Here is a 24,622-nt window from a genome sequence, read left to right as displayed (position 1 = left end):
GGTGATGAACTTCTGAAATTCCCCGTCTGAAGCCGTCACCAATGTATCATTTGAACTTCGGAAGGCTATTTTTGGGATTTTCAACTTGAAATTCATATTACAGTTTTCGCAAATCCTAGTTTTCAAAATTCATTTTTGCTTTTTACGTCACTTCTGCCAAATCGCGACGATGAGCATGATTGATAATTAGATACACTAATTAAGTGACACCCACAAATAACACCCATGCACAAGCTCACCCTCTAACTAACTAACTCTCTAGCCTTCTAAAACCCGAAGGTTTATGATTGCACCAACACAAGCCTTCCATCTGTCCCTATCCTGGGCAAGATCAATCCAATCCTTCCCATCCTTACCAATTTCCTTTAGGTCCATCTCAACGTTATCCTCCATCTTCGTCTTCACCTTCCTACAGGCTTCTTACTATCAGGTTTCCCAACAACGCATATGGGATTCGCAACGGGCAAGGTATTAGTAGTATTAGTGAAACAAAATAATTTTAAACATTACATTACATTACATCCCGAAAATAACTCGTCAAAAATCACATGGAGTACGATAACATTAAGAAAAACGCAAATCGAATTAAACGAAAACTAATGGAAAAAGAGTAAAAGTATATGAAAATAATTCTAAACACATAAAAATCAATTACAAATTATAACTTTCAATTAAGAAATAGAAGGTACCAAAATCTAAGCATCATGACGAACGTATCACCACCCACTTCCTAGAGCTTTGAACCAATCAAATGGCACATGTCGTGAAGGCATATGGGTTGATGTGGAGGTATAGAGCTCCACATATACTTGATCTCGGCCGTAGTTGGAATGTTGTGATGAGTAGGGAACGGATTTTAAGGCGCAGCACCTTACCAAAAATTAAGCTGTTTACATTCCGATTGTTTGAGATATGTATTTTGGGACATGAAATCAAGTAAAATGATCACACTTTGTTTCACATTTTTGTGAGATTAACACATTTATTTACGTTTTACCCCTCATTGATGCTTCAGCACTTTTTTCGTTCCCTTTTTTCCATGTCTTGTTAAGAACCATGGACATAAAAATAAATTATTTTTACTCTTCTTGACCAGGTACATAAAATCCTATAGTCTCATTTTATAGAGCAGAACAAGAGCTATAGAATGGTGTAATATAATCATTACAGTCCCAATAGTTCCCAAGATAATGTAGCAAAACCCACGACAGAAAACACAAACTTCAACAAAATCTATTCGGCAGAACCACAGCTCTCTCTGCGGTCCGCGCGCGTTATATACAGAAAGCGCAGAAGACTTTGGATTGAATTTCTGTTTTTAAGTCAACTTTATGCGCGGAAAGGCTAATCGGGACTGGACCTACAGTTTAAAATGACATCCGAACCACGTTGTGCCTCAACCGGGTATCGAACCCGTAACCCCTTGATTACAAGGCGACGGCGCTACCACTGCGCCATCGGGGATGCTAATCGCTAGGATGAGGATGATACGATGAAATTGATGAAGGGACATCCATGCCGGGATTCGAACTCATCTGGATTCTTGGCGCGCTGTGCTAATCACTCCGCCACGGATCTCGGCCAGAGAGTACAACATATATTAATTTGTCCTGGGTATCATTCCCGGTTTGAATCTCTCTCTTCAGTCACTTTATCGTCGGTTTGGTCAGTTCATCATTGATACTCATCGCCGCGACAAATCCTCAAGAAGGAGACGTATAATAACCAACTCAAGTAGTGTAAATGACTGCAGGTCCAACACAGAGGACCGGGCTCTTTTTGCTTCATTTTCCTCGCCTTAAACCTCGCTGCTGGGTGGGCATACAAAGTGCTCGTTGAAGTAAATTATGGCACCTCGTGGTTCCTCCTGGCGCGCACTAACTTCATAAAACGGGGCATCAGTCACTGCGATATGGGACGACGAGAAGGACATTATTTCTTCAATATGCGGTCCCGTTCCTAGTTCATCCTTGTAAGGGACTGAGCCTTGAGAGAGAGAGAGATCTTTTCCCAGACTCATCTTTGCTTCACCGTCTCTCGTGTATCCAAACTTGCTACAGTCATCGTATTTCACACTTCACCGTTCCCTATCATCACCTTCTCCTTGGTGAACACTTTTTCTCCCCTTTCGGCGCCTCAAAGTGAAGAAGAAACGATCATAAAAGCTCTTTTCGCCGCGGTTTTTGCACACCCATCCTCCAGCCGCCTTGTGAAAACACGGGGTGCGTTGGAGACCAAGCATCAGGAAAATTGCTTCAGACATCCTTCATACGGAATAAAGGAGTCCACTGAGGGAAGCCCTGGGGTGGAGGAAGGGGTCATTCTTTGTGTGGGAAGGTGTCGTGAGACCTTTATATATGGGCAATATACGTATTTCGAGTAAGTTATGGAATACAGAGGGCGAGGAGCGTTATTAAGGAGTCCCGTTCCGATCCCGAAGGATTAAGATCACGAGAATTGTATTTCGCCACCTTACCCCCCCCCCCCCCCGTTACCCCCAAATCGGTTTCCGATGCTGCGAAAGACTGGAAGAGCCTTGGGGTTTGTACCACCTATTTGGATAGAAATAGTTAAGCATTGTGTCAGAAATTATAACTATATTGATTAATTGGTTTGGTTTATTTAATTTCGTTTCTAACACTTGTGGCTAATCGCGAAGATGAGGATGAGTGATGATATGATGAAGTTGATAACGGGACACTCACAAAGAGAACCCAGTCCGAGATTCGAACCCAGGACCAGTGTTGTCTTAGCGCGCGGTGTTAACCACTCCACCACGAAGGTTCGCAAATATATATATATATATATATATATATACCGTGCGTTCATTTCGATCTGCAGCCGAGAGATCGGGAGAAGCGTGGCGGGCGGCGCTGACGGAGATGCCGACATTTGCGGCCTGTAATGCCCGCTTATTTTTATAGACATATGCAGACATTTATATAAATATTGCAAAACGATCACTAACCTGTCTTATAACACGCAAAAGTTCTTCTGTAATTCATCCAAGTTCTGCTCTTATATACACAAATAAATACGCTATAGAAACGATGTTAAGAGCCACAGATAATAAAGCATTTTAATCATAGTTTTGACCAGTAACGTCCTGTTTAAGTTTATATCCTTGAAAGAGTTTTGTGGCCATGGGAATCGTTTGGAGGTTTCGAATGTGCAACACTAGATCAGGTTTACACTGCAGACGAAACCGATAAAAGTGAATGGTTTTCGTGAGCTTCCTTGCAATCCGAAATATCCGAGCTCGAGTTTTTTGTTCCTTCGCGACTAGATGAAGACAGAGCTGTGAATATAGTGGAGAGCAATGTAAACCAAGAGCGTGTTAATTTCGTACTGTGCGCAAGAGTGTTATTCTTGGTTACTTGCAGTTACTTGTTTGTGTTATTGTAGTGTGTATGTGTGACGTGTCAGTGAGACGATTGGAATGCCAGCCGCAAGATTCACGTTACAACAAAGATTTTTTTATGTATGACACGTACCTACGTGAAAACAAACTCGTGTCGAGACGTGTGTAGGTAATTTGTACAGAAATTCAAATGCGTTTCAACTCCACACAGAGATACGGTTAGATATCTTGTCCTTAAATTACGAGAAACTGTATCGTTAAATTTTAAAACACCTAAGCAAAAACGACGGATTCTAACCGAAGCAAAACTCGATGATATTGGTGCAGCGTTAGAACGTTCTCCAAACAAACCTCTACGCCGTGTTTCACAAGAGATGGGCGTGTCAAAATCATCGGCACATACAGTCACTAAGCTACTAAAATTAAAACCATACTCTTATAACACAGGTTAGTGCTCGTTTTGCAATATTTATATAAATGTCTGCATATGTCCATAAAAATAAGCGGGCATTTCAGGCCGCAAATGTCGGCATCTCCGTCAGTGCCGCCCGCCACGCTTCTCCCGATCTCTCGGCTGCAGATCGAAATGGACGCACGGTATATATATATATAGGGGAAGGAAGGGTAAAGTGATGAATTCTTATCATACCTTTTTAATCAGCAAACTTATAGAAACATAGACCAATAGTAAGTATAATAAATTTACTTTTAATTTCTATTTTTTTTAATTCTTGTTGTTTAGAAATGTACACGTTACTTTTTTAAAAAAAGTACGAAGTGGCCACTTTACCCGCCTAGGTTGTGTAAAGTGGCCAGCCCCTTTCCATTTTACCTGCATAGGTAAATGAACAAATCACATTGATTCAGATTGTGTATTTAATCAACACAAGCTGAAGTAATACACATTAAGAATAAGTATTATATTTTTAAGTATTATCTTAAGTATGAGACCTTTACAAGATAAAGTAAATAGTAATTCGTAATCAATAGTCCATCAATAAAGGATTAGGCGTAGGCCTATTTGCAAAATTCGCACTCAAACTCGTTATCTTCTTCGTTACAACCGGCGCACTCTTCGTGTGCCCACTTCTTACATTTTAAACATCTAATCCATCATTCATGGCCTTTCGAGTCTGTCTGTTTCGTGGCTACTTTGCCCGGTCTGTTTCGTGGCCACTTTGCTCGGAATGACGTCATTACAAAAACTGTGGTCTAACGTCTAACCTAAATGACTTAGCGTTTTCAAACACACATCATTTAAAAGGTTATTTCACGCTGATCAAACAGCACAAGAATATATAATTATAACACTTACTATTATTTAGCTATAATCAACAATTTGTACCACTTAACTAAAATCAGACTTGCGAAAAAACAATGAGTTCACATCTAGAAAAGTGCAGCCTCCCGCTTCAAAGTCACAGACAACACTGACAGCACCCGTGGCGACTGGTTCGCCCGGCTCCCGCGTGGCGGAAGCGCTATACAGCGAACAAAACTCACATGGCCACTTTGCCCGCACTGGCCATTTTACCCTTCCTTCCCTTATTGAGGTGATGCATCAGTTGGTAACGTTTGTGTTTGGTATGGTAACACTGAGGTGTTATGAGTTTGTTTATTGCTTAACGTTCATCAATTGGAGTGGTATCGTTGTGCTTGTGAATACGCCTTGAATTTTGCAGATTTGAAGAAAGACAGTGTTATTTGTGGGCTAAAGAACAATAGGTCACAAGTGGGAAAAATTCGAACACTTCCGATATATTCTTCTGTTTGAGTTGAACATAGGAGTGAAGGTTGCGGAGGCGGCTCAAACATTTGTGCCCTGTACGGGGAAAATCCCAACGGGGAAAGCAGAGCAAGAAAATGGTTTTGTCATTTCAAAGAGGGAAATTTGGATTCTCCACGTTCACAAAGACCATCGGGCTTTAAAAATCTACGATGATTCACGTCAATAGATCCGAGAATTAGCAAAACCATTCGACCATTGTGCAACATTTGCATTCCATGGGTAAGGTTCAGGATACCACACGTCTTAAATGAAAACAACACAAATCATTGAGTAGGCAAGGAAGACTGCAACAAGTGCTGCTGCAACACGATAATGGACGTCCACACTCCGCTAACATGACAATAGCTGCTATCCAGGAGGTTTGTTTGGAGGTTATTCAACATCTTCCTTACTACCCTGATCTTGCACCCTCGGATTTCCACCTTTTCAGCTCTCAATTCACCAATCTTCAAGAAAACTCCTTCGGTAACGAAAGTACTCTACAAACTTGGCTAGACGACGCTATTAACTCCGAATCATTTGATTTTCTCAGGCGTGGAATCGAAAATATTGCTCCAGAGTTTGTAGACAAACATAGGCAATGAACAAAAACATGCAATACTGATTAAATTTCTGTCTTTTGTTAATCTCAAATGAGTCAAATAAAAACTTTTGCCACGGTGAAAATATGCAACGAACTTATACATCAACTTGATACATAGTGCTGAGCCGATACCTATACCAGTTGTTTCCGAAAATATCGGTTTGACTTTGTTTACCGATACCGATCGATGCTCTTCCGGTGTTTTAGTCTCTCGCGACATCGCAAAATGTCGCGCAAAATTTTCGCGGAGTCGAATTATCCTCGAAGCTATGCAAAATTCGAGGATTCCATTTATTTTGCACCATTTTTGAAAAATGTATTTTGTGATTACATAACAGGTATTATAATATGTATTCTGATTTAATTTTTTGTATATTTTGAAGGAAAATTCTGATAAATTGACGCTTTTATTTGAAACAAATACTCATCCACTAATGTTAATTAATGTCCTCCCTCGTGGCGTGCGGTCTAAGGCGCTATGCTTTGGGCTCCGACTGCGAGACGGCATGGGTTCCAGTCCGCCATGGGTTCAATTTCTGGGTTTTCGGGCTGTGCATAGGACCGGTGGCAACCCACCATCGTGAGGAAATTTCGGAGTGAGTAGCGTAACCTGGTCTCGGATATCTCCTATAACGGCTGAGGGTTCGACGTGCTCACCCCACGCCACCCCACTACCAGTTGAAGATCTCCACACCTCTAGGTGGGATTGTGGGAGGGAGACTGACAGTCGGGAGATCGGCGTAGGCCCTTCAAGGGCTGTTGAGCCACGGGGTTAATGTTAATTAATATTTTGAACAACTTTTATTTCTTTACAAGGCGTTGCCTGGGTGTTTAATGAATTCTAACTATAGCGTAAAATGTAACAAATATTATTTAAAGGTACTTAAAAGTATAAGTACAGTATACAAAATATAAAGTAATATATTTTACAAATTCACTATAATAAAAATTTAAGAACAATTTATGAACATTTTTAGTTCCATCTCCAAGAGCAAGAATAAATAAATTGAACGGCATTGGGAGTGTCACTATTTATCTTAGCAACCCCGAAAACTATGTATTCCACACAGATATCTGTCGTTTTACATGTCACCCCCTTCCACTCCCATCTCTAGGGGTGCCAGGGGTGTCTTACCCCCACAGTATTTCTTTCGAGATTGCAAGTGATAGGTGTTCCAAGTTTGGTTGAAATCGCTCCAGGCGTTCGAGAGTTATACCGGAACAAACACACACACACACACACACACACACACGTACAACCATCTTTATATAGACGCCCGGCTGACTACCACGTGAGGGACCTAGGTTCGATTCAGTGGTGGGTGATTTCCGAGAATGTCTCTGAAATAAAGTGTCTCTCCCCTAATCAACAGGTATCTGTGGGCAACCATAGGGCTTAATGATCGCATCACCACCTTAGGGCCCAGATGGAGAATGTGTAGGGCCCCTACATCCTAACTCCCTATGAGTCTTAATGGCACAGGGCACTTTGTTAATTTGTGTTATTTCGCGTCGCTTTTCTGCTTCATTTGGCTAATCACGACGATGAGGATTAGTGATGAAATGATGAAATTGATGAAGGAACACGCAGAAAGAAACACAGGCCGGGATTCTAGCCAGGGACTCCTGGTGTTAGACCGAGTGCTAGCCACTCCGCCACGGCGCACAGTGTTCGAGAGCTACAGTCTTGTCCTTTTTAGTACCTTACTTTGTAATTGTGGAGGGCAATTTGAAAACTCCTTCAGCCATGTACCCTCAAAAAAAAAAGAAACAATGCTAGAAAGCAATTACCCTGAGTGAAAAACATTTCGATTGTGCCATTCCAAACTTTCTCCTTTAAAGTCATTATCGTTTATTTTTGTACATCGCCCTTTCTCCCTCTCACACACTTTCCCCCATAAACAGGAAGCAAAGCGAATTCCTGGATTAAACCAAAGTCTTTCCGGTGAAATTTCAAGATAACCCCCGGAGCTTATCTCAACAGCTGGGCCAGAGTTTCCCGAGGGAAGAGGGAGGATAATTACCCTCACGAAATCGTACAGCAAGGGAGAAACAGGGAGTCCGTAAGGGTGAAAATTGCATTTCTTAATGTTTTAAAAATAACCTACGGAAAGAACACCCAGCTCTAATAAATTAGAAAGGGTTTTATGTGAACGTCAGATATTCAACTCAAATGGTTCTCAGGTGGAGAATTGTTTCTTTGTGTGTGTGTGTGTGTGTGTCTGTGTATACGCAGTTTCGGTGTTACTCCATCCCGACGTCTTTTTCTTAACCACAACATAGTATAAATATGGTACACGATGCATTTTACAGTGGCTGTGGATCAATATGTATTTTATTCCACCACACACAAAGGAAAGTAAATGCATCAGCTGAAAAAATGCATAAAATCTGCAGTTCAGCCCAAACGTTTAGCTGCATCATCTAGAAAGATGTAGGAAGGTGTATCAAGAAAAGCATTTATTCATTAACGTACAACTCGACATAGAAAAAAATACCTACTTGGATCATATGATGCACTTTGGCCTTACGTTTACGAAATATATACAAAAATTCATCAAACTGTAAACCTGATTCTTAGCAAAGCTCAAAAATGCATCATCCAATGTGTTTCTGGTGCATCAGAAACTGACTGAACCTCTTCTCTCTTCCCACATCTTTTCTCCCTTTATTTTAACCCTTTCTCTTTTTCTTTTTCTTTCTCTCCTTTCCCCCTATATGTACCTTATTTTCTTATCTACAAATCTTCCACCTTTTCCCATTTGCACTTATTTATTTCTTCTCTCTTTCTCTCTCTACCTTTTTCTCTGCAGTTTTCTCTCTCTCTCTCTACCATTTTGCATATTTCTGTACCTCTCTTTCTCTCCCTCTAATACTTGCTCATACTATAAAGCTATTTACTAAGGAACAAACACTTCCTCATATATATATATATATATATATATATATATATATATATATATATATATATATATATATATATATATATATGTGTGTGTGTGTGTGTGTGTGTGTGTGTGTGTGTGTGTGTGCACATATACATACAGCGTGGACAATTGAAGTTGATAACTCGTAATGTCTTACAACCAAGCATTTTCGAAATAAAGGTTTCGAATAAATGTTAATTGACTTTAAGGGAGAAATAGAATGCCATTATGCTTGTTTTAGTAGGCGGAAGAATAAAAATATTAAACAAAAAAATTAGGTTCTATTTAAAAAAATGAGTGGTCTTCAAATGACCTAAAACAAACATAATGGCTTTCTCTTTCTCCCTTGAAGTCAATTAATTTTATTGAAACATTTCTTTCAGAAACGCTTCGTTTGTAAGATATTTCACGTTATCAACTTACATGGCCCACCCTGTATATGAATTAACATTAAGCAGTTATTATCCTTACTATTTATCTCCTATTATTAGAATTTTTTTATATTTATTAGTTTTGGCTATTTTTCCATATTATATTCATTTCAATTTAGATTTTTCATATCTTTATGTTGTACACTCACGGACACTTCTGGATTGTAATGATTCCAGTGAAAGATAATGGTGTCTTACAACCTACATGTGTCAGTTTGTTTGAGTAAAGTCCACTTTATGCACATATAGGCTAATCGGGACTGGACTTAAAGTTTAAAGTGGGATCCGAACCACTGTGCAATGTGCCTCTACCAAGTATCGAACCTAGGGCCCTTTGATTACAAGGCGACGAGGTTAGCATTACGCCATCGAGGAAACTATCACATATGTCCGTGACTATGCAAGTATATATACATATAATATCTCCTGGTTGATCTTTGAATTCGAATTATGCTTTATTAGATGGTTTGCAGGCAGTTGTTCAAACCAATGCTTATAAAGTTAACTTATGAAATGGGAGCCAGAATTAATTTCTGGGTTCGATGTAGAATATAGTGCGGGGCGTTTCTTTAATTTTTATACCTGAATATGCTAGAAATATATTTATAAGTGTTTTCCTTAGGATTATTTTTTTGGGAGTGATGTTTATCTTATCGGTTTTATTTAAAGTTTTTTTTTAGGATTTAGAATATGGGGATGAGTGATGATATGATGAAATTGATGAAGGGAGACTCACGAATAACACCCATGCCCCAGCTGGAATTCGAACCCGGGACCTCTGGCGACATAGCGCGCTCTTCTAACTACTCCGTTACGGATGTCGGTTTGCCTTGATTTTGCTATGATAAATTAACGTATTTGGTTTCGAGGAGTTATCTTCACCCTAACTTTAAATAATTTTTATTTAATTCAAGATTTTTATTGCATCTTTATAATTTAATTGCATAAGAACTAAGATGATAAGAATTTCTATAATTTTTATATTCAATATGATTTCAAGAAATATGCTAATTATTTACTCTCTCTCTCTCTTTGGTTATTTCATCTACTTTTTCCGTCTGAGTGTCTCTCTTTGGTACATATATATCTCCCCCTCTCTTTATCTGTGTCCCTTTCTTACTCTCCCCCTGTGTATGCCTCTCCCTTCTTCTCTTCTCTCTTTCTGTTCCTTTCTTCATTGTGTATCTCTATATACGTATCTGCACCTACTCTCTTTCTTATTTTTCTATCTACTTTACCTCTTTTCTCTTCTCTCTCCCTCTCTGCGTCTCCTTTCTTACTCTCTACTGCCCGTTCCTCTCCCTTCTCCTTCTCTCGTTCTCTCTCTTTATGTTTCTTTCTCTACTGTGTATCTTTATGTCCCTGCTCTCTCTTCCTTTCTCCTTTTCTTATGACTCTATTCTCTTTTGTATCTCTCTACCTTTCACGTCGGGCTCTTCCTTACTCTCTCACTGCCCGTCTCTCTCCTTCCTCGTTTCTCGTTATCTCTATCTCTCTTTCTTTTCCGTTCTCTATGTCCCTGCTCTCTTTTTCTCCCTACCTTGTCTCGCAGTGGCGCAACCACAGGTGGGCATAGCGCCCCCCCAAACCTTGGACGGAAATGAGCTCTAGGGGACAAGGGGGGAAAACATTGACGGCTAAGGGTACCTGCAGGGGGCACTTACCGCCCCCAATTTCAAATTTTCTTCAAATAAAAATACTTTTCGTAAAATTTTCATGGACGCATTACTTGCTTTCCTTAGTCTTATCAATTTCAGAGCCGTAGCTAGGGAGCGGGGGGAGTCGGCCCTGGGCGCCGAACGATCTATATGAAAAAAAGTTGCCATGCCGCCCCGTGAAAATTATTTGCGCCCTATTAAATCAATATTGATTTCAGTCTGCAAAATAAATTGGATCTAAACATTTTCTTGCTCGCTTCTCTCGCAATTTGTGGCTGTTTTCTGTAATGGATTGTAAATTACCGGACAGACAACTTAGACTTCTCTTAATTCATTTTGTCTTCAATGCGTGAACAATTGTTTTGAGGAAAGGGAGCGGACACATTTCAGAGACAATTATGTAATTTTTGCTTTTGGTTTATTATGAAATGGATGAATTGATTGTGTAATGTATTTAAATAATATACTGTATGTTGTGCATATATGTAGTAAAGAAACTTTGCGTACGTACGCAATTTTGTGTAGGCTTGTCACATATGTATTTTCTTGTTTTAAGTCGCACCATGTTGCATATGTGTGAAACATATATCGTGCATGAAAGTTATACATGTTAATGGAAAAATAGAATTATATTCGGATTGTATTTATCAAGCATTTTCTCTCTTTCAAAAATCATTTGTGTGCTTGTTTTGCATTATGAATGTGAAATTGAACGTGTTGAAATATTAATTCAAATACTTTGTTCGAAAACAAATGTTTTAACACCGACTTCTACCTCTCTTTCCAGTAATTTACGAGGATAATAACGTATTTGATACTACTACTACTATTATTATTATTATTATTATTATTGATACGTTTATCCAGGTACTTGCCCCCCAGACAAAAATTCTTGGTTCCGTCCCTGTTGTCTCGTTTCTCTTCTTCTCTCTCTCCGTCTGTTTTATTACTCTCACGCTGCCTGTGCCTCTCCCTATTCCTTCTCTCTTTCTGTTCATTTTCCTCCTGTGTATATTTATATCCTTGCTCTCTCATCCTTTCTCCCTTTTCTTATGTCTGTATTCTGTTTTTTATCTACTCCCTCTCACTCTCTCTCTCTCTCTCTCTCTTCGGGCCCTTCCATACTCTCTCACTGACCGTCTCTCTCCCTCTTGTTGTCTCGTTATCTCTATCTCTTTCTTTTCCGTTCGTATTTGAACGGTGTATCTATTTCCCTGCTCTTTCTTTCTTCTTTCTTCTCTCTACTTTGTCTCTTTCTGCTTCTCCCTCTTCCTGCCTGTCTCCATTCAGCCTCTCTCCTCAACCTTCACAAGTAAATCGTCTACGCTCAGCTCGCACAGCCCCATCTCGACCGCAAAACCGGCTAAGCTGCGGTCTCTCGGACCATTCCGGTCTCATCTGCAACGAGGCCATCCATTCCTGCGGAACAGCCCGCTCAGGCATCCACGGTGGGGGAAGAGGGGGCCGCAGCCATACATGCACAAAGACGACGTTGCGCGGGGGAGGGAAAGTAACGGTAAGTTTTACGGCGGGGCTATTCCCAGATGGAGAGGGAGGAAGACGCCCTGGGCGTAACAACCTCGTGCGGGAAGAGTTACTGTCCTGCGTATACACGCACGCATAACTACGCACGTTGTTATCTTAATGTAACGCTTCCCCGGAACCTTGAACGCTTGTGGAGTTTAGCCTCGTTTTGCTACTGACTCGGAAAGCAGCGCCTGCAACCAAGATATGGGTAATCCGAGAAAGTTTTCAGCTCTGAAGTATCTTCACTGTATTTTCATATAACTGTAATTCAGTTCTTGGAAAGTTACTGTTTCAAAGTAACCGAGTTACAGTAACATTTACTTTGCTCAAGAAGTGACCCATTTGTAGTTACTTTAAGAATTAACTATGTTGCATCCACGAAATGCACTCAACCATCTAAATTTAACATTAATTTTTCATTCAATTGTAAACAAACCTCATGAGTTCAAAAACAAAAATATAGAAAATTGAAAGTACTTTATACTTGAAAATGTAACGTTACACAGAGAGTTCCTCGTAACAAATGTACATGTGAAGTTTAACATATAGCAGAAAAGAATGAAGGCCTCCCAGATGGCGCAATGGTAGCGTCGTCGCCTTGTAATCAAGGGGTCCCGGGTTCGATTCCTGGTGGAGGAACATAGTGTTTCGGATCCCACTTTAAACTGTAGGCCCAGTCCCGATTAGCCTTACTGTGCATAAAGTCGACTTAAAACACCAAATCAATCCAATCAAACCAGAAGAGAATGACTGTCCTCTTCTCAAGGCACCACAGTGCCAACCGCACTTCCACACTCTTGGGCTGCATTGTTGCAGACTAACGAGGCTCTGTCGACTGGACTCATCTGTGTGTTGTATCCCGCTTAGGCGTGGTTGTGGTGGTTTTTTCATGAATTTCATTTTATCATCCTCATCGTCGCCTTCAGATATAATCAGCTCTTACATACCTGTTATGTATATGAAATTGTATTTCGTAAATGTGGTATTATACATAAGAAGGAAGAATGGTGGTGCGGGCACCACTTCAAATGATCTGGACGTGCCAACAAACAAGAGACAACAGAAGGAAATGGACATTAAAGCGGCAAAGTTTTTGATCTAAGGTATGAAGCACCATTGGAAACAACGAACGAAACCTTCGATAGCGTTCTTAGAACAGTTTGTCGTGTGAGAAGCAGAGAGGCGTTACTCCTTTCATACAGTATAACTCGTTACAGTTACCGCTTAATATGCACAATTTTAATTTTCTGTGTGAAATTTAAAACATTATAGTATTATATTTCGACTTCATCATGGACTTTGTATCAACACTATTAAGCCTCGTTTCCATGTTTTAACAAAAACACTAGAAATGCTGACCAAGGTAGTATTTGTTATATGTATAATAACTAGAACTCAGATTTAAGGTTTTTAACCTATTATTTCCTTTACAGGTAAATAAGAAATAACAAGTTATATCGGCGTTTCATAAAAAACGAAACAACTGACTAAGTTTTATAGTGCTTAAAATAACCTATTTTGCTTGTTAGAACCTATTTTAGTTTTGTGTGCCTAAGTTAAACCTCTCTTTAGGTTTGTATATATTTTTTTAGGTTTTACAGGATTGTAATATCTCACAGTTATTTACTAGGTTTGGTGGCGAAATAATTCAATGACCGGCGTGTTTGAAACATGTTTTCTGTTTATCAAAGCTGTAAACAAAACAAAAATGTCTCACGTCACTGTTACCTGCAGACAGTGGCGGCGAAAGGGGACAGTCTCCCCCTACTTTTTACCCCAGCACTATAGACTCTTAATGCTAAGCCTTGCCTACTAAGATAAAGTAAACTGTCCTTGCCCCCCCCCCTTCCTCCCCATTCTCAGTTTTGGCACCCAATCGTCACTACTGCCTACACAGTCCCAAGTGCAAACTTCTGATCTGTGTAGCCTTTCTCACTTTCGCGTCAGTTTGGTCCATTTTGGCATTCACGCCTTGCGAAGTAATATTTCAGCATTCAAATTAGCACTACTGACTATGTTTCTGTTGAAAGATAATTTTCAGCACATGAAATGATCCTCACAGACAAAAGGTGGAGTTTGAGTGTGGATAAAGCAAAAAGATTCATGGTGGTCACTAGGACCATGATAAAATTCAAGTATAATTCCTGGTTTTCAAGGTGAACTTTCCAAAAATTCAAGGACACAAGCAGATGTATTCTCTATTCCAACCTTACGTATTACCGACTCTCACCCTCCCTTCCACATACAGAAATATTGACAATATAAAGGGTTTGTATGATTCCAGTGTAACAATAAATTTACCTAATCAACTTCAAGATATATTATTTTGTAATAATCTTCCGTTTGTCAGATTGTTCTGTAAAAGACACTAACAAAATAAACGAATTGAGAAAATTTTGTTTTTATTTTCTGTGTAGTTTTCTTTTTCATTCTCAAAAAAATTAATTAAATAAAGCCAAACTGAGAGATACTTACCTCAGGGATATTAATGTAATATTGATTAATAAAAGTTGCAATTTTTCACGTCTCCGGAGAGAAAAATGGAATAGAGAAAACATCCGCTTGTACCTTATTTCATGTCTTGCAAAACTTCATGATTAATTTCAGAGCCAATAATTCACGCATAATTTCTGGTGCCAATGATTCACGTGTAATTCCCGGAATTTAAGGAATTCCAAGTGAGTAGCCACCTTGATATTGTGCAGCAACTTATACATACGTAATAAATTTTTAACATCAACAAGTAACATTTTCTAACAGCACAAGTGCAGTATTATAATAATTTGTAGATAATTTTGAAAATGATATAAATAAATGAAAATGTGTTTAGAAAATTAATATTTGGTTATTACGGTTCTACGATTGTATCTAATCAGTATTTTTCAGGAATTTTGTAATAAAATTAAGTCTTTTTGCAACCTATTTCACGATTTTTCGAGCCTAATTTAAGGTTTTTGGAACCTAATTTAAGGATTTTAGAACCTATTTTAGGATTTTTAGAATCTATTTTAGGATTTTAGAGCCTATTTTAGGATTTTTAGAGCCTATTTTAGGATTTTTAGAATCTATTTTAGGATTTTTAGAGCCTATTTTAGGATTTTTAGAGCCTATTTTAGGATTTTTATAACCTATTTTAGGATTTTTAGAGCGTATTTTAGGATTTTTAGAGCCTATTTTAGGATTTTTAGAGCCTATTTTAGGATTTTTAGAGCGTATTTTAGGATTTTTAGAATCTATTTTAGGATTTTTAGAGCGTATTTTAGGATTTTTAGAGCCTATTTTAGGATTTTTATAACCTATTTTAGGATTTTTAGAGCGTATTTTAGGATTTTTAGAATCTATTTTAGGATTTTTAGAGCCTATTTTAGGATTTTTATAACCTATTTTAGGATTTTTAGAGCGTATTTTAGGATTTTTAGAGCCTATTTTAGGATTTTTAGAGCCTATTTTAGGATTTTTAGAGCGTATTTTAGGATTTTTAGAATCTATTTTAGGATTTTTAGAGCGTATTTTAGGATTTTTAGAGCCTATTTTAGGATTTTTAGAGCCTATTTTAGGAACCTAAAAGCACACTTTGTAGAACCTAATAATCCGAGGTCTAATAATAACACAGTATATACGATAAATAGAAGGAAAGAAAGAGGAAAAAGAAGAGAGGAGAGGGTAGAAAACGAAAGAAAGGAGAGCATATTCCTTCTTTCACGGCTAAACGCCTATTCCCACTAACGCCATCTACCCACCCGAAAGTAGATCCTACTAGAGTTAGTTAACTGAAACAAGTTTCAGCGCAGAAATATACCCGTAATAGAACTCCCAATCACTTATTATTGTCTCCCCCCATTTTCGTCAACTAAGAAGTTCACATAGCATCCGCAGGTCTCCATTGTGGCGCCACAGCACATAAAACATTGTAACACAATTACGCTGCTAATCCTGTTTATACACTTTCATCTTCCCTGGCTCAATTTTTCCTCCGTTGCTGCACTCCATCGACGAGACTGATCAAATAGCTTTCGGAACGCACAACCTCTCTTCACTGAAGCAGCGAATCGAGAGCGAGAGAAAGCATGAAATCGAGTTTAAGAGGAAAATAGGAGTAATTCAAGTTAGAAAGAAAGAGAATGAAAGTGCGAGAAAATAGTCACAAAGAGAATTGACTGAATAACGAAAGAGCAGCGTGTAAAAGAGAGAAATACATAGTAATGTAAAAGAGAGATATAGAAATGCGAAAAGGGAGATAAGGAAGAGAAGATAGTAGAGGGAGAGATACATAGAGAAATATGGACCGAGTCAGAATGATCAAATACACAGAGAAGAAGATCAAGCGAAGGAGAAATACACACACAAATATTTGGAGTTACGAGGGGTGACTGAAAAGTTTCGAGCCTGACCATGAAGTAGGGGTTATTTAATCCTCCATATGAATGTACAGTTAGCCACATGTCTATCAATTGACTTTCTTTTGATCTGAATAAAAGTTTCTCCTTGAATGTCTAAATAAGACTCCAGCTAGGTACGTACTTTTTGAGTTGTGAAAAGAGGTAACATTGCGCGGAAGCCATATCAGGTGAGTAAAGTGGTTGCGGAAGAAATTAAAATTCACAATTGAAAACGAAACACCTTCCCTACCAGGCTCCGTGGGGGAATGATTTGCACAGCGCGCTACGACACCAGGGGTCCCGGGTGTTCTTTGTGTCCTTTAATCAATTTCATCATATCATCACTCATCCTCATCTTCGCGATTAGCAAAAAGTTGCCGAAAAGGGAAGTAAAATAAATAAAATCAAACAAGCAATCACCTTTCCGGTCAATGTCACCGACTTTGCTTTCTTTGGTGTGGTTGTACTCGAGCTCAAAATGGTGGACCCATGTTACCAATCGTGATACAAAGCCATTTAGATCGGCCTCAAAACATGTGTAAACTACACTACATAGCCAAAAGTCACTGGACACCCGGTGCTGTCCATTCCAAAGACACCAGCCAGGTAACTAATAAGATATCGGACTTCCCTTCGCTATTATTACAGTATTTACTCTTCGGGGCAGGGTTTACACTAAGTTCTGGTATATCGCTGTTGAATTCTTTCTCCATTGTTCCTGTAGCCTCGTGAATAGTTCATAGGTGGTTTTCGGTCGAGTGGGTCATGCAACCGACGCTCCAGTTCATCTAAACACATCCGCCTGATTGTCCTCAAACCAGAATTGACCCAGCTTTATGGACAGGGGCATTATCCTGCTGATAAAGAAAAGGGCTTATTTCTACGTGGTGCCACAGTGTGGGCAGCATGCTATTGTTTAAAACGTCCTCATAAAGACGACTGTTGCCATTGACCAAAATTAATGGCCCGAACCCAAACTAGGAAAAACAGTGCCAGACCATGACACTAGGGTGTCCGGTGACTTCTGGCGATATATTGTGTGTCTGGATAGTTCCATGTTTGTGACATTTTATCAACTGGGTTCCAATCTGCGAACCCAGCGTTATGAGACCTCATGTATGCCGAGAACTTTAATGAAAATGTGCTGAAAATATTTCTGGGACATCAAAGTCTCAGCAGTTGACCTGGTAGTTCGGCGATGAACTTCCATCACAATATTGTGAGCTTAATACACCATCACATCGGATATTGGGTCGCGAGGACGCCCGGCACAAGGATCATCACCAAGCTTCTGTATGCCACCTACAAATCCAGTTACCAATAGCTTAGCTGCTGCTTACGAAGGAGCAGATTGACTTATCTCTCCATACCCCCTCAAAGTTTTACGTCACCCCTCGTAGAAAAATAAAGAAAGAGGCAGCGAAAGAAGAAATAAGCAAGAGTGTGTGGAAGAAATAAATATAAACATAATACTTTATTTGTATCTTAATTTGTGTCACTTTTTAGGCACTTGTAGCTAATCTCGATAAGCACAATGATTACGGAACTGTCACAAACGCACATGGATAACTTCACAGAGTAATTATACTGGCCTTGAATCCAAGAACCAGAGCCTCGTTAGCCTGCAGGTTCAAGGACGTAGAAATAGAGAAGGGAGGATAAGAAAAGTGGGAAAGTGTAGGAAGAGAAAATGTAGAGGAGTGAAATAAAAAGAGTGGATTTGAAGAAAAGGAGAAATAGCTACTGTCCAATATCTCAATCTTCTCCTTCAAGGCTACAACATAGATGGCGCCTATTTCCCTCTAACACCACCAATTCGCAAGCGGCCTCTCCTAGAGTTCGTTAGAGGAGACAATTTCTGGAGATTTGGTTCCGTCGACCGCAGAGATATGCCCGTAATGGAACTCCACCTCGAAGCGAATGAGGGAAGAGCTTATCAACTCCTTAAACAGGTGTGTAACGTGCTCGGCGTTGATCTAAGGTTAAAATTTAGTTTTAATCGTTAGGACTATATACTCACTATGTAATAACATAAAGTGAGCCTTCTTGAATTTCTGTATAGCCGTCTTATAAAGAAATTAAGCGATTGTGCTTAAAGGTGTTTGTTTTTGGTTATCATAGGAGTCCTTAGCCTTATGACCAGAATATATATTCACGAAGGTTCCCTTATAATAAGTTTCGCTGGATATAATCGACCTTGTTGGATTGCAATCCGTAGAGTTTATATTTAACCAGAGATATGACACCGATTCGAATCATCTTCTTGACTCGCTTGCTCTCCTATATGTCTAATTCATGAGTACTTTATTAATCATTATAATTCCTCTATTACTTTATATTTATTATCCTATATTTACAATGGTTTAATCTGTACTCATTATCTTTCATTTGTCTTGTTTAATATAATCACTTTCTGTCTCCTCTAATTTCGTCAATCAATTTACTTTCCGGCTTTGCGTCGCGCTGCCATCTATTGTTGCTTCGGCCAACTAATTCTCCCTATGTTGATCATTGGGTTCGGCCGTTCAGGCACGTAACAGCTCGTCAACTCGTGGGTTAAGAACGTGACGTTTTCAAAACCAGCATTATTATAATGCTAGGCTCATTCCGGAGTTCCTGGGAAAGGGATGAATGTCGCTGTGGGAGGGAGGGTTGCGGATTTTCTTCTTGTGCTCTTACCCTTCCGTGTGATTGCTGCCCGATGCCGACACTGAAGTGACTTAAGAAATAGTAATCTGTCGATCAAAACCACCAGGTCTCAGAAGTGCTGGATCTAAAACGTCCGGGCGGTTAGATGCAGCGATTATTATCACACCTTCATTAGACTCAAAGCCATCTACCTCAACTAATAGCTGATTTACTGTTTGTTTTCATTGCAAATGACAGAGAATAATGGACAGCAGGACATGTACAGAGTTGCCAAATGAGCTTCAAATATATATATATCTGTATTTGTGTATATTTTTACGCCTTTTTCCTCCCTCCTCCGTTTAATCCAAACGATAAGAATATTGTTTACATTTTGCATTCCTTGTGCAAGTTGTACGCTATACGCACTACATACATTTTATTTTACAAACTATAATTTTCTCTGGCAGGACACTTATAATAATACTCCGATTTTTTTCGGCGTAGATATCTGCAATACTTTAACAATGCTTGCAACATTTCAAAAACTTATTCTTCTTTTGCATCCTCTTGTCAAAATTATTGGGGGGGCTCTGATCACTGAAAAAAATTAATGAATGACTCACTCTCTCCCTTTTTTAAGTTTTGGCCTCAGTGTTCGGAATCTCATAAAAGCCCATGAATTCCTCAAAAATATCAAAATTTTTATTCACAGTTCGAATGCAGAATATTAATTGTCCACGGATGGATATGTCACAGGTTTCGTCAACCATAATAGCAAAATATTCCCGACTTTTAATATCTGCTACCACGGAGCGCAAAACAGATCTCCCTAATATATATCAATGATCTCGTTCTGAATGTCATGAAAGCCATTTGTAGCCCGAACGTCCCATCCACTACCCTTGTTCATGCACATAGTCTTTTGAAAGTCTTTTAGTAAAACTTTTAACAATACTAATAATTACATACTTAGTATATAGTAATGTCATGTTTTGCTGTTTCTGGTCATAGCCCCCCCAAAGTTGATGGTTTAGTGGTCTGAGCCCCCCAAAGTTGATGGTTTAGACCACTTCAAATTTGTATTTAAAGTTAAGTTCATGTGGCACAATTCAGAGTAAACTTTACAAGATAAGCAAAATAATACATTCGATCCTCTTAAGCAAAATTATTTGGGGGGCTCTGCCCCCACATCGTTAACATTGGGGGGGCTAGAGCCGCCCCAAGCCCCATGGAGTCGGCGCCTATGCCTCTGGGTGTAGAAAGAAGTTCACATAAAATATCACAGAACATTTTAAGTTATATAATTTTATATGAGAATAATTTGGAGTATTTGATATAATTAATACTAATGTGGTGTGATGAGTTTTGTGACTCAGTAACTATCCTTTGTTATTTTACTGGAATTATACAAGTATCGATATCGGCAAATTGTGGTATTGGCTCAGCCCTATTCACAATGTTGCCAACTTGAGTTTCTTGGAGCTAAAACTCTGACGAGAAAATTTTTCACAAATCGATGTTGGAAAGGCTCCAACATTGCCGCGGAAAGGTGAGTTGACCGCGGTGGGGATGTAGAAAGGAGGAGGAGGGGAGGACAGAGCCAAAGGCACATCAAAGGCGGCAACCAATCTTTCGGGCAGTCGCTGACGTCTTGACTCTCCTGTAACAACGGCGAAGCCCCTGACGTGCGGCAGCAATCAAGAGAGATATGCGGCTGCTGTTTGTGGGGAGGACGGGCCACGGCCTCCCGCGAGGAAGGAAGTTCCTCTGAAATTTTTAAACCGTCTGGGAGGCTGCTAAGGGGGTTTCTCGGCTTCTCCTTTCTTGACCTTTGAATCCATCGGTTTTCGAGGAGGGTTCGCACGCTAGAAAATGAACACGCTGCAGAACAAATCCTCTTCTGCATTCGTCGTAAAAAGTGGTTTGCAGGAGGTGGTGGAATAATGATATTAAGCCGTGGCGGAGAGGTTAGGACACAGCGTTACGACGCCAGGAGTTTCTGGTTGGAATCCCGGCCTGGGCATGGATGTTCCTTTCTCTCTGAGATTTTTCTAGGTCCAATGGCTTCTGTTGCAACAGAAACTTTACTGCAAGTTCTTGTACGAGGCTCAAGACGATGGTGTCCGAGCTAGAGGTGTACAAGAATACATACACATATTTTAGCTTCTGTAAAGTATATTGATAGAGAGCGGAAGTTGATGACCTAAAAAATATAGATATATGACCTATAGAATGTCCTAAAAATGGGAAAAAATGACGTAAAAATGCATAAAATGACATTAAATTTCTTAGTTTCAGGTTAAAAATTGAAATGAAAATGAAATTAAACAAAATGCAACCTGGTTTTAAAAAAAAAAGGCACCAAATGATACCACATGCACATTCAATTAAAAAATGCAACGAGGATTTCTAATGGAAACAACCGAATACTTTTAGAACAATTTAATGAAAAAATCGTATACACTGACTGAATTGATGTAAAATGCATTAATTCACCTTGGTGAAAAGACTCAAAAATATTACCAAAATAAAGAAGTGACAAAATATGACTAAACAATATACCGAATATTGCCGAAAATGACGGGAAAATAACGAAAATCGGGAAAAATGACCTAAAACCTGAAAATTGGCAAAAAAAATGCAATTTAAAATTACATTTTTTGGGATCTAGACCAAGTGTAATATTGTGTATATTTAATGGGCATCGTGTCCGAGATGTAAGAAAAAGAATGACATTTCATCAACTTCCGCTCAATATATATTAACGTTCTTGACCCGGTTTTGTACGAAGTAACTCGGAAAGTTTCTATGTACGTTGGTACAGCTCAATGTGTGCACAATTTGTAGCTCGATAGATTTCCAAACGATCCTCAAGCTCGTGCCAAGTGTTGACCAGTATTTGAGGCGTTATTAGCGCAACGATACGCTCTCAAATCACCGAAATTGTGAACTTTCCATTGTGCACAACATCTCTAATGAAGCCCCAAAAAGTCTAATGGTTCAAATCTGGGGATCTGGGCGGCCAAGCAGTTTCTCCGCATGCATGACCCAACTAAGAGGGCTACAGAAATCGGGGATCGATGGCGTATCGACTGAGCTTCACTACGAGACAATATAAGGAGTAGGTTTCGCATAATAAGCAGTTGTATTTTTGTTACCTCTAGCCCAGACACCCTGTATATTCTTTCCTACCACATCAAGGCACATATTGAAACATATTAATAGAAAATAAAGCGGAAAACTAAAATAATACTTATAACCAAAATAAATTTGTGTACTCTCCTGTATTTCTTAACATAGCTAAACATGACTGTTCGAATATTGTTAAATAATCTTCAATTTCTTCCGAGTCTGGCCTGGGCCTTCTAGATAATACAAGCATTGCTTCAAAGGGTCATGACGTCAAAAGACTGGTCCTATGTTTTGGGGGGAATCATATCATCACCCATCCTCATCTTCGCGATTAGCTAAAATAGCAGAAATGCGAAGTAAAGTAGACCAAATAAATCAAATAAGCCATGTAGAACAATTATATTTGTTATACCTTGACGTTTCCAAAAAATGATTTTCGATAATTTTCGTGACCTGGCAACCCTGTCACCCATGTCAATCGTAGTCCAATATTTGTTGCTACTTGTCACGGAAAACTGGTCTAGAGGAGAGGAGCTGTAAATTCATAGTAAGAACGGCTGACAAGGGTCGAGATGCGACAGCATACGGCTTCCCTGGGATATTGTGATGCGTCAGGCGGCGTGTTCTCCGAGAAAAAGAGGGGCTTTGACCCCCAAGTCACGTACTGCGTCGGAGGAGGAAAAGAAAGCGTAGTTGCCAAATTGCATATTGGCCTCCCACGCCGATGCAATGCCTTCGGGAGCATTATTTCGAGTATGGTTGCAAAGAGAATAAATTTTATATTATCATACGCTCCATGGGCTTTAGGTGGATTTACGTCAGGTGATCTGCACGGCCAGCAGCAAAATTCAGTGCTTTGGAGGTTCAATTCTGAAGAAGTTGTCCGTTTAAGCTTAATTGTAGAACGTACAACAGGAAATTGTCGAACCCAGGACTAGAATCGGGCTATTACAATTCTTCTATTAGCATTTTCCTTGCTCGAGACCAAGGCGTTCATTTTCAGATGCCCTCCCTATTCCTTCGGTTGTCTACTATCCTCTCGCCTTCACTCTCTGGGGATGAACACTCCCCTAGGAGTTTTCCCACTAGTTTCGTTATTTACGCTACGTCTCGACCTCGTGGGTTAATCGTGACGATGATGATGAATACGGTTGGAAAATTGATGGCTTGAAAGTCTTGAAACAACAGTAAGAACTGAATACAGCGTTCGTATCCTCTCAGCCCATCAGAACTGTACGCGCATGTCAAACACACCGTTTTTTATCCCTCGCATTCTAGTAAATACAGTATAGAGTGCTGCAGGAAATGATGGAAAGACAGATTTACATTTCGCATTACTTATAATGTAAAGTACTAATGCATGTACGTACATGAATAAAAATGCGATACAGTCGCAATAAGCATAGCAGAGATTACAATTATGTAACTACACAACATGTTGGTACACATTTTACAGTATTGTAAGAACGTACAGTACGTACTTATGTATCTTTTCGATGCCGGGACCCCTGGCGTAGTAGCGCGATGTGCATAGAGGGAAAGAGAAAGATTGAATAAGAGAGGTGAAGGAAGATTGAGATAAAAGTGAAGAAAAAAGAAACAAAGAGAGATAACAAGAAAAATAGAAAGATGACGAAAGAACAGAGGAGAAATAGACAAAGAAAGGTGGAGATAGAGGGTAAAAGATGAGAGAAAGAAACTGAATCGTAACAGCTATGAGTATTGAAGCGCATTCTTTCATATCGACAATGTTACCGATAAGTGAGTGGCAACAGAGGCGTGTTCCACTTACAGTATTGCATTGTTTTCTTGCGAGCGAAAAAAATAAAGGAAGAAATTTCCGTCTTACTGAGAATAAAAACATCTCGTTGGTCTTTAAATGGTGTTCCGTTTCCGCGTTAAGGAGGTTTCCGCCTTAAGCAGGCCCTTTTCAGGTATAAAATCGATCCGTTCTGGGGACTTTTTTCCGTATTTACAGGTTTCCTTCTTATAGAGGTTCCGGGATATGCAGTTTTTACTATATATATATATAATATTTTTACATATATACGAGGACCAGTCAATAATTATCCGCACTGTTACTCTAATTTTCTTCAGGTTGGCCGTAGTGCTTTCTGTAGCAGAGTTCATTTTTCGTTGCTTTAGCACATATTTGACCTTCACCCCTCATGTTTTCCCCTTTCTTATTGGCTGATTCTCGCACA

The sequence above is a fragment of the Lepisma saccharinum genome, chromosome 3 (assembly GCF_977018435.1).
Source record: "Lepisma saccharinum chromosome 3, izLepSacc3.1, whole genome shotgun sequence".
In the NCBI taxonomy this organism is placed as follows: Eukaryota; Metazoa; Arthropoda; class Insecta; order Zygentoma; family Lepismatidae; genus Lepisma; species Lepisma saccharinum.
This window is presented reverse-complemented; position numbering follows the sequence as displayed.